Below are 19430 nucleotides of genomic sequence, written 5' to 3' on the forward strand. Positions count from 1 at the left end.
AATAGAGCGTATTCATGTGCTTCTAAAAGTTAAAATCGAACTTGCAAATAATCATTGCAGTGTTCATAATATTATAAATCTTGCTTTGAAATAATGTTTTGTTTTAAAAAAAAAATTTGGTTCAAATAGTTTAAATTAAAAGTGAGCAAGAAAAATAGTTCGTGGAAGTAAGCTTTTAGTTATTTTCAACAGATTTTTAAATATTTTTATTTTTTTATTGTTTATTAATGACTATTAATTTATTATTATTGTATAAGATAAAACAGTGTCGTGCCTAGTGGGTTAAATGCCCCCGAAAAAAACCTGTCATTAAGTTTTCAAACAGGCCCCCTAAAACCTCTGCCCCTCGTTATCTAGAGACCCCTTGCACTCTAAAACTGATTTTTTTTTTTCCTGATATGATTTTTGAGTTAAGTATATCAATTTTACCACAAAAATCGAAATATTTTACATTTCAAGTAATGTTGAACATGTAAAAAATTAAATAAAAACGAAATTTAATTTTTAAATGGTTTATGTTAGTCCATTGACATCATATATTAAAATAAGAAGAAAAAATATGAAAATTTTGTTTTTTATGTTTGCTTTTTCTCAAAGTATTTTTCAATAAAACCCCTTAAAATGCGAAACATTTTCTTTAACACTAACTTTTACACAAGCAGAAAATCACTAGGCCGCATTAAGTCGCACATATGAGACCGGGTGAAAAAAAATAATTGCTATATAATATATAATAAAATATAACAATATATAATAAAATAATATAAAAAAAACCAATTGCCTTTACTCAGCGTTTTTGTAGTAATTGTTTAGCTTTACGTGAATAAAATATTTAGCAAACTTGCTCAAATTTTTATTCACGAAAAGCTATAAAAACACTGAGTTGTTCAGCTTTACGTGATTAAAGTTTGAAAAAACCTGCTAAAGTTTTTAATAACGTAAAGCTGACCAATTACTGAGTAAAAGTAATTGCTTTTTTTTACTCAACCGGTGCACCGGCTGACACCGCGGTGTTATGAAATAAATTAAACCCTATAATAAATTAACTCCCGTAGCTAGTGATTGACCGAAACCGAAATTTGAACCGAAATCGTAAATACCGAAATTTCGGTTCAGTGAAGCCGTAGCCGAAACCAAAACCGAAATTTCGGCCGAAATTTGAAAAATAATGCTTAAAATCCCTGAGCCTTTTATGATCTTTGAATTAAAGCAAAAAAAAACTATTTTACATATATCTAAGCAATCACTATGAAACATAGTTTGATAAAAACTATAATATGTCAAGACATTTCAATAATTAAAGGTAATAATTGAAGTATTTTCTCTGCGGAATACTTCTTTTTCATGTTTTCTGGCCAAAGTCTGTTTCTTTCATTTGAAAGAATGTCTTGATTATTGAAAATTGCTTTTTCAGTTAGAAGATTGTTTAGAGTAAACGACTTCTTAAATGTGATGAAATGTGATGTGATAAAAGTTCGCTAAGTGATTGAAGTTTTGGATTGTGCGATCCCCGAGATATTTTCAAATTGCAGATATTGCAAGTTCCGTATTTGAAATCACTAGCAGTCACGGTAAAATGATTCCATAAACCAGTTTTTTATCGATTATTTTCCATTTGTAAAATTTAGCACTGAGAAACTTTTGATGAAACTATTGGTTTGGGTTGCTTTACTTAAATGTTAATTCATTTTAAGAATGATTTGAGAATAGTAACTTAAAACTATTATGTAACGTGATTTCAATTAAAATTTCTACAATTGTTATAATTAAAAATTAATTTACTAACAAACAATTACAATTAGGAAACCGTCATGATCCCACTCTGAATTAAAACTTAAAAAAAAACCTTATAAAAGTTTCGGTTCATTTCGGTTGCGGTTTAAACCGAAATTTCGGCCCAAACAGGAAAAGTAAAAAAATTGTTGAAGCAGAAATTTCGGTTTCGGTTTCGCCCGAAACTTCGGTCGAAATTTCGGCCGAAGCCGAAAGTTTCCGTTCACTACCTGTAGCATAAAAAATTATCCTGGATGGTAATATAATTTTTAAAAGTTAACATCTTAGATAAGCTTTTATAAAATTTAATTAAGTTGAAACATTTGGTATAGTATGTAAACTTATCCTCTTTCTTATAATAAATTACAATATTTCTAGGGGTTATATATACCCTCGTTATTCAAGTAATATAAAAAACCGTTAAAAAAACAAACAAATAATAAAACTTCAATGTAATGTGTTCTTGCGTCTTAAAAAAGAAAAATAAGGTATACCTTATTTATATATACGGTTTTTTATATTACTTGAATAACGAGGGTATATATAACCCCTAGAAATATTGTAATTTATTATAAGAAAGAGGATAAGTTTACATACTATACCTGGGAGGTAATCTATTTCGAAAATTGAAATAAATTTGACCCCTTGAAATAAATTAACCCCTGTCGGCGAAACAAATTAACCTATAATATTTTAACTCCCTTGGAATAGCTTATACGAATTACGGAAAAAGTATTTCAACTTGATGTTTTCAAAATGTGTTTGTTTTTAATTATTTAATCTGTTAATTAGTATTGATAAGGATATAATAACAGTAGCACTATATATATATATATATATAGACACACACACATACACACACACACATATATATATATAATAATTTTAAATGTATTTTATAAAATAGAATACATTTATATCACTATATGATATATAATTATAGAAATATATCACTATATATTATATAGTGATATATATATATATATATATATATATATATATATATATATATATATATATATATATATATATATATATATATATATATATATATATATATATATATTACTTCTGCGACATACAATTACGATGAGAAAGTATTGTCTGAGTTTCAGAGAATTATCTCTACTTCTAACAGCAAGAAGTGTATTATTAAAGAATAAAGAAAAGATATTCACTATGTGAGTCCAGATTATAATGATGCGTAGCAGAGAAACATATGCAATAAAGGTGATGTCCATCTTATGATGTCCACTAATTGGAAAGAATTGAAAAGGGAACAATCAAATAGATGTGCGGTGCAACTCTAAAAGCAAGAAAAGAAGTGATCTTATATAGAGATTAGGAATAGTGAGTGTATCTGATAGGTGCATAAGGGAAGATTAAGGTGGTTTAAAGGCGCAGATGATATGTATTAGCGACCAGAATTGAGAGTTTCAGGAGAAAAAGTTACAGATGACATGAAAAAGCAACAGTTAAACAAAGAAAATGCTTATGATCTTATACATTAGAGAAACAGCATTGCACTGTTGTTACAGGATATTTTGATTTTTGCAATGTCACATTTTAAGATACATTTTTTTTATTTTAAGAGGTTAGAGGTTTATATATTGATTAGATGTTTATATATGAATCATCCCAAAATCATTTATTTATTTTCCTGTATACTGAAATTTCGTTCAAATAATATAAGTTTAGGAATTATAGTTGATTATATGCTCTGTTACTTACGGGACGCAAAAAAACATTGCATTAAACCTGTCGTTTTCAGTTGAATATTTTAAGCAAAATATTTAACCTACATAAACTGGCTACTCAAATTGAATTAAGTAGTTATTATTCTGCGGAAAATTATTCGAAAGATTTTTTTAGCTTGTTATAGACTCAAATGATAAATAACAATAACTGAATTATTTCTTTTTAACTTTTTATTACCTAAAACAATAAGAAGAAAATTAACAAAACAACAATAATAATAATGATCAATTTCATCACATTCTCCCTGACATCTTAAAGTTTTAAGCAGTCCATTGTTCAAAGATCCAACCGATTTAGAGCCGTGAGCTTTCAAGTTGATTGTCTTATGAAAATATTATTTCCAACCTTATTGAACATGGCAGGTCGAGATTCAATGGATGTGTAAGACGATCCAATGACACAGTCTCATCTGGTTTTTGTAACTAGTTTGCAGTCTCATCTGGTTCTTGTAACAGATATGCAGTAGATTTTTCCAATGAGCTTAGATTCGGTGTTTAACTGTAAGTTAACTGTAGGTGAGTCTTAAGTTAGTGGTGCGAGGTGATGAATAGAAACTGTAGATTCACGACCGTTGGCATGCTTAATAAGCGCATATTGTGGGTTTGCTTCCATTAGGAATACCTCATCTACATGAGGAGTTTCATTAGAAGTGGTCTTGATTTTTTCACATTTTTTGATGTTGTAAGTTAAATTCTTTGCTTTAGCAGCTAAAAGGAAGCATTTTAAGGTTGTAGTCATGTTTCTTTTGCGTTTTTCCACAGATTGTCAAATTATCAAGACAAGCAAAAGTATCTTTCAATATCTCATCAGCAATAAAATTGTCCTTTTTTTTTTTTAAATTGAGTTACTCTGTTTGTCACACCAAAAGGCATAAGCGTGAACTGACGTAAACCTCTGTCAGCTTCAAATGCAGACAGGCAATCTTGTTTAATTGGAATCTGGTGATAGGCTGATATCAAATTAATGGTGCTAAAATATCAATACTGCAAAATTTTGTTTACAAGTTCAACTACTCGTGGTAGAGGGTAGCCATTAAGAAATGTTATACAATTGATAGTTGGACTATAGTTTATGACTAGGCGCTTTTTTGATCTCTTCTTTTTTGCTACAACGACTTGTGATCTCCATGGTGATATTGAAGGTTCAATAATTCCTACTTTGTAAAGGCGTTGTACTTCAGAGCTAATAAATTTTCTGTCTTTAGCACTGTAGAGGCAAGATTTTGAGGCTATTGGTTTACAGTCAGATGCCAGGTTTTCGACTGTAAATCAATACCCTCAAAGAAACTCAAAAGAACACAAATTGTCCATAATATGTAGTCTTACATTGGGATAGTTTAAGTCATGAATTTTTATGTCAACTAAACAAATCTCAACAATAGGGATTGACAAAGTTGATGCCATTTGAACTGAGCTGAGCTGTGAGTTGATAATACTTTGAGAGAGAGTTGGCTGGTTAGTTTAGGGTGAATAAAGCTATCAGAGCTTCCATTATCAATAAGTGCTTTTATTGAATGTTTATTGATTGTGATATTAAAATTAGACTTTTGAAAAGTTGGATTTATACTACTAGTAGTTGCTAATGTTGGTTTTAAGATACATGCAGATATTGAGTTAGTGTTATTTTGCTTTAAAGACATTACACTAGCTTTGTCAAACATAACCTCTAATGTTATGCCTCTATTTTTGTATATATATATATATATATATATATATATATATATATATATATATATATATATATATATATATATATATATATATATATATATATATATATATATATATGGGAACACGGAATTTTAGCACAATTTTCAGTTCCGTGTTTTACGGAACTGAAAATTGTGCTAAAATTCTGTGCCACATTTTTTGAACCTTTTTTTATAGGTAGCATCAGGCGAGCGTTTTTTTATGGTATTCCTTTTTAGAAACATAACTAAAAACATAACTAAACTTAGATTATTTTCGAATAAAAGAATAGTTTAACTTGTTTTATACGTAACATTTATGTTGGTAATTTTTGTATTGACTTTATTGGTAAAAAAAAAATATTGCTTGTTGTTCTCACATTAAATTAATGTTGAAGGAATGCTCAGATAGTTTGCAAACCTACCCAGATAATTTTTTACATATATTTTTTATCTACCTACCAAATTTCATCAAAAATTATTATTGAGCAGATATAAAAGTGAGCTGTTTTGGTACCTTATTTCTGTTTTTCTGATTTCCGTAGTGGGTGGTATGAGGGGGTACAAACAAGTTGAATGTTATTAGGTTAATTTAGTAATTATTTATGTTATATGTTTAATTATATATACATATACATATATATATATATACATGTATTTATACATATATATATATATATATATATATATATATATATATATATATATATATATATATATATATATTAGGGTGTCCCAAAAAACAACATTTTTGAAAAATATATGCAGAGACCCCATTAATGTGTTCTATCTAATACAAAAACACTAGATTTAAAATTTTTTTGAACAAAAAATATTTTAAGGGGTCCCTCAAGACCCTCAAATATTTAATGGGTCCCTAATATTTTCAAAAAAAATTTTTTTTTAAATATGTCAACCTGGTACTCAAATGAAGCAAAATTATATAAAAATTTCAAAAATAATATAGATTTCAAATATAGAATTGTTATTTTTCGTTTTATTATATGAAAAATTACGTTTTTTTTAACAAAAAACAAAAAATTGCATTTTTAATGTATTTTTTGACAATTTTGATAAATAAGTTAAAATTTTTACAAATAAAATATTATTTTTGAAATATTTATATAATTTTTCTTCATTTGAGTACCAGGTAGACATACTTTAAAAAAACTTTTTTTTCAAAATATTAGGGACTCCTAAATATTTTTTATTCAAAAAATTTTAAATCTAATGTTTTTGTATTAGATAAAATACATTAAGGGGGTCTCTGCATATATTTTTCAAAAATGTTGTTTTTTGGGACACCTTTATATATATATATATATATATATATATATATATATATATATATATATATATATATATATATATATATATATATATATCAGTGTAATGTTGATATTATTTAGTATGCAATAATACTCTTAAGTTTTAGGAGCATTATTGCATTAATAATAATTACAGCATAATTATATTTAGAAAAAAAAAAACCCTAAAATTAATAAATTTACAAAAAGACCAGATTTCTATTTTATTTTTTGTTTTTATTTTATGTAAACTGAACCTTATATATTCACTTATAAGTATCTCCTATAACAATCTTAAACTTATTTAAGTGTAACAGAGAAAAAGCTTTTAAATATTCTTTAATAACTTTCACACTGTTTTCCCACATTATTTTTTCACCTCTTTAATGTAATCTTTAGTTTGATCTGCACGATCTCAGGTAAATTTAAAAGTTATCATTTTTCAAAGCAATAGCAGATTGCTTTGCTTTTTTTTTCTTTTATCGTACTGTCTACAGCTGCTACGACCGGCGTCCTATGATTCAACCGATTCGTAAATTTCAATTTAGAACCGAATATGAGAAATTTATTACACAACCGAAAATATTCACGAAAAAATTTGAACCGAAATAATTTCAGTCGAATTTTCGATCTAAAGTCATAATTGTGTTTAGAACCGAAAAAATTTCGATCAAATTATCAATCGAAAGTCGTGAAATAAAGTTTTTGAATTAAAGTAAAATAAAAAATGAAAGATTTTTGTAATTCAATCTAAATTAATTCGGTTGTAAAATTCGGTTCTAAAACATTCGACGCAAGAAAGGCTTTTGTAATTCGATCCTACAATGAAAGTATACTTTTCGGTTCTAAATTTTTCGGTTTCGGTTATATTTTCGAGGATAAATATTTTCGGCTCTATCATGTGACATGCTACCACCAGTAAGTAAATTAATTAGAACTTTTCAAAATCTTTATAGTCTACATTCCAAATAAATGTTTGATAATTTGATTATTTCATTTTTTTAACTTTAGTTTTATTTGCCACCTTCTTGTAAGTTTTGAATTGGTCTTTAATTAAATAATATTTGAAAGAATTTTTTTTTTTTAGTTTATAAGCTATGACAATCAAAATGGTTGATAACACTAGTTAAATGTGTTTTTCTTTAATTGGTTTTTTTATTTCAAATATATAACTTGCTATAATTGTTTTAAATTAATTTCCTTACTTTAAATGTTTCTTGGCTATTGTTTTATTTGAAGGTGATTCAATATCAAAGTTTCTTCAAGAGAGTAAATTGCAATATATAAAATTTTAAATTATATATTTTGTTTGAAGGATATTAGCCAGTCATAATTGTTATTATTAATATTGAAATTGAATTTGATTGATTTTCAAGTAACATTAAAAATCAATAGTCTATTTAAGAAAATTTGCATTAATTTACAATTTAACACATTTATTTAACTCATTATTTAGATGAACGTTCCAATCTAAAATTAAGTAAGTCTTTTTGTAAATTTATTTTATTTTGTAAAGTCTTTTTAGTTTGTAAATTTTTATGAACAATCGCCTGCACCTATTTATTTATTTTTTTATGGTTTAAATTTTAATCATTAATTGTAGTTGATTTTTGTTTACTTTTTCTTTTTGTAGACCAGTTTGAAAATACCCTTAGTAAGTCAAGTTAAATGTTATACAGTTTAATAATTAATTTAGTTTATGTTGACCATTTACAACATTATCTCTTTGTTTGTTGTGTAATAAGTAAATGTTAGCGTTATATATATATACATATATATATATATATATATATATATATATATATATATATATATATATATATATATATATATATTAAAAATTTGCTTATCTATGAAGATTACAAAATCTATAGGTCCCAGCACCCTGGATCCACCACTAGTCAATCATACAAAAATTGGATCCATTGTGGGGATGAAGACAAGCCTTACTAAAAATGGGCTCGTTTGCATCCTCACAGGGGTGCTGGAAAAGCAAGAAGGAATTGAAGAGGAGGACGTAATGGGTGTAATCACCTAGTCGAAACACCACCAGGAAGTAATGCTGGTGGATTTTGCAGTTTTTATAATTCCTAAAGGCATTGCGGATCCCCCAGCATTTGTATATATTGAAATTTATATTTATTTATGTTTATTTTTATTTAACTTATGTTTATTTGTGTTTTTTTTTTATATAATTGTGTTTTCTTAAGAAAACACAATTATTTCTTTAGTTGAGTTTTAAACTTAAACTATTTATTTTTTTATTTGTAAATGTTAAAATATATTTAATTTTGTTATTAATATTTTTTTATTTAATCATGTTATTTATATTTTTCATTTGTATATATTGAAATATATTTAATTGTGTTGTTTATTTTGTTTTTATTTAAAATGTCAGTTAAAATATGTTTATTAGTAAGTGCAATATTTTGCCCTAAAATAGTCTAAACATAAAGATTTTTTGTATGGATAACATAAATTAAAAATTATTTATTAAGATATTTAGAATAGAAGATATTTGACAATAATTAATACAATTAGATAAAGACTGCAACTAAAATTTTTTTTTGCAGTAAGTTTTTTATTGCAGTAAGTATTTTTGTATTTATATTAGTTTGAATATTTCCACTAGTTCATCTTATTTTAAAAGTGAAAGTTACCATTTATTTTAGTGTGACTTGTTTATAGTTTCTAAAATTTTATTGATTTTATTAAAATTGAAAACATAACTGATGATTACTATATTTCTAACTATAGGTATTTTAAAAGCAATTTTTTCTTTTTATGTAAACATTTGCAATATATCTTTTGAATTTTCTTTATATTATCACGTGTTTTAAATTGTCAGTATACATTTGCATTTGTGTGTGTGTGTGTGTATTAATAGTGTTTTTTATTTATGCAATAACAATAAAATATTTATTATTATTAAAAATATTTTTAGTAATATAAGTATTATATTGTTTATAAGTTAATTAATATTATTAATTGGTAGTTATACAAGACTTTCTTTATAGTTTTTTTAGACGGCAATGGGCCCAAAAAGCAATCTTTTTTTTGTTCGTGGTGCAGTTAAAGAGTATTTAAATACACACTTCTTATTACCTGGTGAAACATGCAGTTGCTGTAAGAATGGGCATGCACTTTTTTTATTTATTAAAAGTGGTAACTCATTTTAAAATAATTATAATTGTTATTGTAAAGGTTTATTTATTGTCTTTCCTTTTTTTTTCTTTAATGTTGGGATTTGGGGGACACACCCCCTCCCACAAGTCAATATTCAATTTTTTTAATGTTTTTTATACTGTATACTAGTTTCACTTATTTTATTAAATATAGAAACATGAGAGTTAAACATTTTTAAAATTAGGGTGTGTTAAACCATCACCAACTTATCCACCACCAACTTTAATATACACCAATCATTGTTGTTGGTCTGGAATAAAATTATAGCAACTTTTTGTATAAAAAAATAAAAAAAAACACTCTTTATTGAAAGAATTATGCATTTTTTTAAGATGTAGGTGGTGGTTCAGTACCCCCTCTAGCTCCTAGAAAATGCTTGATAGGTGGAGACAGTTATAAATTTGTAGACTACAGTTACACCTATCTTTTGATACCAAGTAATAAGTATTTAAATAAGAATTGACAAAGTTATAGCAATTTAAGTGAAGAAAAATTAAATTTTGACCACAGTTTTCTCAACAAATCCATATATCAAATATTTGCTACTAAAAACCTCATACCTTTTTGTAGAATTATTTAATTTTAATAATTTTTTCACCTTTAAAATACAGCATAAAAGCCCTTTCCAATAATACATAACAACCTAGTCTTTGATCAATTTAAAATTTTCAATCCACATACCTATACATAACTTTATGTCCTGCAATTTCTTTAAAAATTAATCAAAAGAAACAGCGAACAGATGTCTGCAAAATATAAGTCTTCAAGGTGATTTTACTTTTTTTTTACCTACTTTTTTTAAATAAAATGACGCCTTAAATTGCTGTCTTCATATTGTTTTGTTTATTTTATGGTAAAAATAGTACTGATATTTTGATATTTATTTACCAGTACTAAAGATTAAGATGCAAACTAAAAGTAACCCACCGGTGTGCTCCTAGAAAATGCCTGATAGGTGGAGACAGTTATAAATTTGTAGACTACTGTTACACCTATCTTTTGATACCAAGTAATAAGTATTTAAATAAGAATTAACAAAGTTATAGCAATTTAAGTGAAGAAAAATTAAATTTTGAACACAGTTTTCTCAACAAATCCATATATCAAAAATTTGCTACAAAAAACCTCATAACTTTGAAAGTTGAACATTGAAAATTATTTTTTCTAAAATTTAAGTATAAAACACTCTGTTTTTGAAAAAATATATATTCTCTTAAATATTGAGCACTCTACAACGATCAAGAGTTTAGTATTTTTAATACTAAATCATACAACAACATTATATATATATATATATATATATATATATATATATATATATATATATATATATATATATATATATATATATATATATATATATATATATATATATATATATATACACATACATACACTATAAATACACTTTTCGATATAATTATCTATATAAAAAATAAATGAATTATAAATATTTTTTTGGTTTATTATTTCATATATATTTAAACTAAATATAAACCAAATTGTTAAAAAAATCTAAGAAATAATATATTAATGTAATAATAATTAAATTGATAACTTATAACTTAATCTATTTCAAACTCTTTATTAGGTACGCGTGAATCCGGATTTTACAAAGCCGTTTTTTTGGCCAAATTCTGTGACACGCTTTTTCAAGTTAGTTGAAAAGTTGCATGGTATGAACTTGTTTTGCTCTGTTATTTTTTAGAAATATGTATAAACATAGATATTTTTTGAATACTAGAATTATGAAACTTTAATTTTACATGGATTTCTTTGAGTTAAAATTTTATTTATTATGAATTTTTTGTTGTTAAAAGTTTGCTTGCTTCTAATATGTTCTCTCGACTTTAAAAACCTTTTTTTTTACTACCTGCCAAATTTCCTTGAAAAAAAAGCATACTCAGACACTTTAAAACTCTACTCCAATTAGGTAAAATTGTGTTGCTGTTTGGACATCAAGTATATATCGAAGGAATGCTGGTTCTTTTTTCTAATATATTTTCTCACCTTTAATAACCTTTTTTCTTACAACCTGCCAAATTTCATTCAAAAAAAAGCATACTCAGACACCTTAACATTATACTCTAATTAGATAACTTTTTAAGCTTCAATAATGCGATACACTTGCAGTGAGGAGGATTTTAATGTCATTATATTTACCATTATTTAAATATATTATATTTTATTTATAAAAATTAAACTTTTTTCTGCTATCATGGTGCCAAAAACAAAGTTTGAGTTTTATAGTGAATGCAAAAAGTATTTAACTGCTAATTTTGAATTGCCGCAAATAGGCATTGACTCTAATACAGAGTGTAATACGGTTTGTATAAATGGGCATATTTTTTTATTATTTACAAAAAATAGTGATTCGTTTCTCAAAACATCTCAACAAGTCACTAGACATTTTAAGATAGAAACATGTAAAAATCAGGTTAGAAGTCTCATGAATAAATCATTGAATTGGTCTAGAAATTATAGCAGGACTGAGGACAGTAAGCGTTTTTATGAATTTTGCAATAAACCTCTTTTAAGCCATATATCAAGTTTGCCTAATATTGTATTATCATCAGGCTTCTCAGATGTTTCATATACCAATATGAATGTTTTATCTCCTTTAAATAGTTGAACATCAACATCTGCAGGTTATAGCGAATGAGACATAACTAAATATATATTTAGAGAGAAATTAGGCCCTATAAAACAAAAAAAGCTAACTTTTACAAATAATGTTGGAACAAGTTAACACTTTTAAAAGCTGAATTAAACAGCATGCCAAACCAATTACGTGTTCTAAGACAAAATGTTAAACAAAAAGAAAAAATAATTAAAGCTTTAAGGGGCAGAAATACCAGATCTGAAAAAATACACACAAAAAAATAAAATAACAGTTAGCAGATTCGTCACTTTAAAGCTAAAAAAAAGCATTGAAATTAAATGAAAAGCATAAGTTAAGGCAACTCAAAACTAAGCATAATGCTGCTGTTTTTTACAAGTAACAGGGTAATTGCTAGTTTGGAGAATGATTTGCTCCAGATTAAGGAAGAAAGAAATGTAATTATGCCAGAAGATGGAAAAACATATTTATTACAAATAAGAATAATAATTTATAAAATGCTGTTGTGTAATATAACCAACAAGTAACATTCCATATCTTATGAGTGAAATAAGGTATTATATTGGTGTTATTTTTAATAATATTCCTCATCGAAGTACTGTTGAGCAAAGAGCTTGTGAACTTGGCAGTATTCCAGATTTGCAAGCAGCAGAGTGGGCTATGCATAATAATAATCCTACTCTTGGGTTTGATGCTACAACACAAGAAAGTGTCCACATTAATAGCATTAACTTAACATCTTAAGATAAATGTCTTGTGTTTGCTCTAGATCAGTTAACAGGAGGAACAGCATTTGATTATGAAAGTCATATAGGCACTTCAATTGATTATATGGCATTTGTTTATTCAAATTTTTACCAAAGTAGCTTTAATGAATGTCATAACTTAATTATTGAAAATATATCTAACACAATGGCAGACAGAGTTGCAGTCAACCATCTTACTATAAGCAAAGTTTGTGCAACCTGGGGCAAGAATTTGAATGAGCTGAACTGCCATTTGCACCCTCTTGACACAATTGCAGTTTCATGTCACTTGAGTGTGCAGTTTCATGTCGCTTGAATGTTCTTTTGAGTGTGAGAGTTGTTAGTTATTTGGAAATGATTGAATTGCAGTTAAAATTGTTTTAGCCATGAACAAAATGAGGTTTATAGATGTCAAAGGTGATCCAAAAGAATTTGTAAATTTTTTAAATGAAAACGATCTACTACGAAGTATTAATCCTAGATATCATGGAAATCGGCTTCATATACTTTTTCATAATTGTTTTTTATCAAGCATTTTTATCAAGCATTACAGTGAGTTTAAACATTTCCTCGCTGTTGGAACAGTAAAATTTAAAATTTTGCAATTCTAAGAAAGGCATTTTGTAATAAAACTGCAATAAAAGAAATGTGCGCGCTTGCATTGTTTGGAAAACTCCCTCCTGAGCCTTAAATGGAAAAGCTTTATGTTTTAGGTGAGGATGCAACTTTTGATCATGTTTCTGGTAGTCAGTTAGTGAAAAAAAGTTTTGCTAATAATTACAAATAGTAAATCTAATACAGCTGCTCAGTTTTGCAGAAGAACAGATTTTTTTGGGAATACTCTTGCCCCTAACATTTTAAAATCAATATATGCTCCATTGCTAACCACTCGTATAAGCTTCATTGATAACCAGCTTTAATAAACGACTTCTGCTTGTCTTGATGCTGTGCAAGTTGTCTTGAAGCGACAATATAAAAGGTATTTCTCACTTTCTATTACACTAAAGACACTCTAGACACTAAAGGAGGTAAGAGGCGCAAAAAGGAGGAACTTGGCAGATATATCTTAATGATGTCGTAAATTTGTTTTTTTAAATGGTTTTTTACTAAATGAACACTATTTTTTATAATTTTTATTAAACTAATTTCATATTAAAAATTTTTTAAATTAAATTTACCAGCTTCATCCACGTCATCATTGCCATCTTGCACCCAGAGTGAAAACCAAGACCTCCTTGGTAAGTTTTTTACTGTGTTTTAATTTTTGTCTTTCATTTTAATTTTTCAAACACTCATTTAATATTTTTGTTTTAAATATAGACTTGTCTAGGAGTGATTTCTTGGTTTGGCGCCAAAGCCAACCTGGGCCAAAATTAAAAAGGGCCTTCCGCATATGGGCCTGATGATGGAAGAGGGATGGCAGAGGATTCAGAAATGTAGTTATTAACATCTATAAATATACTAATTAATAAGTTTATATAGATTCACTTAGCTGAATCTATATACACTTCTTGATAGGTGTATGTATAGTGTGTATGTATATTAGGGATATGACTTTTTTGCAACCTACTAGGCCTGTATCGTAATTCAATGAACTTTTATGTAAAAAGAACGAATAGATGTTTCATTTTGACATATTTTGAAAAAAGGTCACCCCAAAACCAAAAAATCGAATTTTCAATAGGTACACTTTTGTACAGTAAATGAATATTAAAGGCTGAAGATGTTGTAAGAGTCATACTCCTGTTGTTATTTTATTTATTTATGCAACATGTACTGTGATATAACAAAAAACATTATGTGATATATATTTATACAAGTATTACAAAATTAACAGTATCAAAGCGTCTAATACAACAATATACATAACTGTCTGTGTCTATAGGCCTACTGTGTTTAGTACATGGGTCACATGATGCTCACGTCTCATAAAGAGTCTAGCGCTTATTACTTAGAATGAATCGAAGTTGCAGTTTGTCTTTCTTTCTGCAGGAAGCATACAGGTCTTGCATCACCTTGATTGCACGTTCAGCTATCTGATTACTTCGTGGTATGTCGATGACGGATGGCTCTTTCTTCCAGTGATTTTTGAATGACTGCAATGCCTTTTTGTAAGGCTTCAATACATCAGATAAATTCTTGAAGTCATTGTCATTGTACTTTTGACTACTAAACCAATGTTCTGCCCACTCATATGAAATGAACCTGCAAACCTTCTCCAAATTCTTTCTCGCTTCAGGCATAAGAATGAACGCCAGAATGGCGAGAATGGCTCTTGAGTTCCATCTGGCATTGCTCATATTAGGAATGTTCTGAAAGTGAATCAGAGGGAAGTTTCTTTGTTCTTCATAGAACCTAAACACTCTTGTTAAATGGTACAAAAACTTCATATCGTCTCTCCACCCTGATTTATCAAGAATTTCTACAGTTCCATTCACAAACTTATCCTTCAGTTCATCATACTTATTCAACAGTTCAGACACAAATGGGTGTTCAATGTTTGGAGATTTGGTATCACCCCCAAGTTCTTCGTCCATCACCAGACGGAGAATCCTGTCTAGTACGTGATGCTGACAACCGATAAATTGTGGTATTGTGACACCCTTTAATTTAAACATACGTTGCAACTTCACAACAACTCCATTTCTCTTCCCAGTATTGACGTTTGTTGTATCAGTAATGATCATCTTAATTGAATTCCACAAATTGTATTCATCAATAAGTTTGGCAATTTTTTCAGCAACAGTTTCAGCTTTGCCATCTTTTAAACGCAGTGCATCAAGTTTCACGTCAGTTCTTTCATTCTGAAGTACAACTACCTGATATTCCTTATCATCTATTCGTTTGCCGTCAAAGTGTAAGGACCACTGTTCCATTTTAAGTTGTTGTATCATTTCTTTTTTTAATTTACCTGCCTCTTTGAATATGGACTTGTAAATTGCTGATTGACTTGGAGTTGGAATATCAATACCTTGTTGTGATAATACATTGCATATTTTAGCAGCTTTCTTTGTGGAAACTCCACTTGATGTAACCATACTTACAGCAAATTTACTTTTGTAGTGCTTTCTAGTTTTTTTCTGAGTGTCCTCATCATCGTCTTTATCACCGTCGTCGTCTTCATCATCTTCACTCTTACTTTTGCAGTTTTCAGATTCAGTACCACTGTCTGTGGTAGACAGGACTTGTGATGTGGAAGGTATTGCTGTTCCAGACTGGACTTTCCTTCTCTTGGAAGGGTGAATGGTTTCTTTACTTGCCACTTGTCCTGTTGAGTACCCCACCTGTCCTTTACTTTCTTTTTGTAGGTGGTATAGACGTTTATCTTCCGAGGATAACCACTGGCCATTCACTTTCGTGATGTCAAATAATGCATTGAGAACATCATATTTTCCACGCTTGACACATTCATCATAGACCTTCAGCACCTTCATAAGCTTTGCTCTTATCACTTGATCAGACACACGTGGAAAATTCAGTTTATTGTCCCACAATTTTGTAATTTCCTTAGAAATTTGGTCTATTCGTTCTTTTCTTCCTTTAACATATGCTCCGAGAAACTGGTATCTTCCTACGATCTGCAATTGAAGTGGTATTCTGGATTTTTCATCGAGTGAATGTTCTTCTACAGCCACGCTTCCTCTTCTTCTGTGTGACTCTTGAAATCTCACCAAATTTTTAGTCCAAGTCTTCTTGTTCTTTGTTACTGTGGTATGACTTTTCTTGTGAGACATCATATAATATTGTTACGACTTTACGGATAGCTGAACGTAAATATCCGTTTAATAAAGTCGTTTAATTAATAAAATACTTTAACTGTATAGTAATCCAATTATAGTTCGATAATCCAGTCAATGTTGATAACAGTTCGATAATCCAGTCCGTATCCTAACGATAATGCTACAACTACTTATACTTCGTACACTTACAGCGTCTTTAGTTCGCTACAGTAGTTCCTTATTAGCTCAGTTACACGCAGAGTACTTCATAGAACTATTCACATTATCAACACTGAGCTCTGACAGCAGCTCGCTTATATAATTATTTAGAGCTTCCAGAATGTTCTACTAAGTTCTATAATCTTCTACAGTCTGTTACAGTCGTCTATATCACCGTGGTAACACAATGACGTCATCACATAACAATTCCAAGTATTTGCCGGCACACGGCCGTTTCGTTGCCATGGTAACGTGTGGCGTTATATTTATAAATTCATAACAAAATAATGAAATAAATAGAATTAAGCTGAGAATTAAGCTTAAGATTAAACATCGGTCAAAAATGAATGTATAAAAATGGTAAATCAAATTTTTATTTTGGGGGTGACCTTTTTTTGTTGCAGAAAGCTATTTGGGCCTTTTTTCATGATTTTAGGTAAAAGTTCATCGATTTATGATACAGGAAACATTTTATTTGAAAAAAAATTAAAAAGTCATATCCCTAATGTATATATTTATTAAGTTGATACTTGTATATAATCCTTTTGTATATTAATTTTTGTATTTAGTTGAGTTTGATTTTTTTATGAAAAATTTGTGTTTTATATAAATACTATTTATTATTACAAAAAAATAATATTTAAATTTTAACCCACCCTACCCAAGGTGTGACAGGTGTATAGCATCCGAATAATACCCTCTTGCACCCTTTTCACGCATTTTTTCATCCCTAAAACCTTTCTTTCTTTTGATACTAAATTGCATGCATTTTTATATGAAGATACAAAGTAATAATCTTGATATTGGGTCAGAGGGTGCGCCCGAAGCCCAAAGGACTTCTAGCCTATCAAACTAAAGTATCCAAATAGTATATGATGGTACCCTGTTAGAATATATTAAAAAATACAAATAAAAATTATGAATTTTAATTAAATAATAATATTTTCTTTTAAAAAAGCTACATTTTTCAATATAATAAAAAGTTTTGTAGACGCCCCTCTAGCGCCCTTTGTACACCCTTTGTATATATATATATATATTGCCCTTTGTTAGACCTATCTTTTGATACCAAGTTGTACGTATTTCGATAAGAATTGACCAGGTTATGACGTTTTAAGTTAAAAAAACCTAGAATTTGATCACAGTTTCTTCAAGAAGTCCATATATCAAAAATTCGGTACTCAAAATGCCATAACTTTTTGTAGAATTGTTCAATTTTGATAATTTCTAAACAATGCAAGCGCGCACATTTCTTTTATTGCAGTTTTATTACAAAATGCCTCTCTTAGAATTGCAAAATTTATATTACCATTACACAAAATATTTTTGACCGATACTAACAAAACGAGATTTTAATTTTAGTTTTCATGTTCAAGATTTATTGGATGAAATGTTTCATCAAAGTCCACAAATGCTTATAAAAGATAGATTAAAACAACTTGGTGGTGATGTTGTATTTAATTTTTATCTGAATTAGGTTATTGATATATTTTTTTAAATTTATGTTTATATATATATATATATATATATATATATATATATATTCTTTGGAGTTATACATATTAAAATTACATATTATTATTTTGTATTTGTTGAATAGAGAATATATGGGTACTATAGTACATATTAGATTCTATATAAAATGAGAATACAAAAGGCTGATAATAACCAGAAATAATTTATAATAGTATAAAATAGTTAAGGTTGTAGGTACATAAAACTGTATACACATGTAGTACTATAGTTCAAGTTCAAAGTAAAGACACTAAAATCCGAATAAATTTGTTCTATAAGGATGATCCCAACAGAATTCTGTTATCACTTTTTCTGAATCAAACCACTCCTCATTTCGCATATCCATGAGTGTTTTGACAGTCAACATTGCAATGTCCCTGCCTTCAAAAGCAGACATACTTGTCTGCTGAAGGGTTTTAGATAAGTTATCAGTAATCATAAAAATACGTAATCAAAAAAACGTATCAGTAATCATAAAAAAATAAATCATATAAATATTATTTAATATTTTGATTATATAAATAGATATATACATAATCTATCAAAATATATATATATTTAATATAGATAGCTTGGCCTTTGGCTACCATTATATAGTCTAAATGCTAGGCATGATAGCATATAGTAGTTACCTTTTTTTAATAGTGACATTCAAAAAATAAAACTTAGTCAATATATAATATAATAAATACCTCTATTATATAATTAGAATATATATATAAAGAATAAAATCATTATTAGAAATTTTTTGCTTTAATTTTTATATATATAGGAATTTTATATTACCTTAGAACAATTAATTAAAATTTGATTATTCAATTCAGCAAAACAATCTTGATTTATAAATAATAATTTCCATTATTAAGAAATTTCTTATTTTTAGCCAATTTTGGAAGGACT

General features: G+C 27.8%; 1 long non-coding RNA gene across 6 annotated transcripts; it reads left to right on the forward strand.

Annotated features, from left to right (window-relative positions):
* The first annotated feature begins 97 nt into the window (after nucleotides 1-97).
* Nucleotides 98-17620, forward strand: LOC136090666 (uncharacterized). 6 transcript variants are annotated; one of them, XR_010643616.1, is made up of 7 exons: nucleotides 98-167; nucleotides 7982-8005; nucleotides 8159-8179; nucleotides 9543-9690; nucleotides 11303-11387; nucleotides 14259-14315; nucleotides 14398-17620. It is a non-coding gene; the product is annotated as an uncharacterized LOC136090666 (long non-coding RNA). The 6 variants fall into 6 exon arrangements; XR_010643615.1 differs by having other exon boundaries at nucleotides 9543-9651; XR_010643618.1 differs by lacking the exon at nucleotides 98-167 and adding an exon at nucleotides 1984-2030 and having other exon boundaries at nucleotides 9543-9651.
* The last annotated feature ends 1810 nt before the right edge of the window (nucleotides 17621-19430 follow it).

The sequence above is a fragment of the Hydra vulgaris genome, chromosome 14 (assembly GCF_038396675.1).
Source record: "Hydra vulgaris chromosome 14, alternate assembly HydraT2T_AEP".
Taxonomy (NCBI): domain Eukaryota; kingdom Metazoa; phylum Cnidaria; class Hydrozoa; order Anthoathecata; family Hydridae; genus Hydra; species Hydra vulgaris.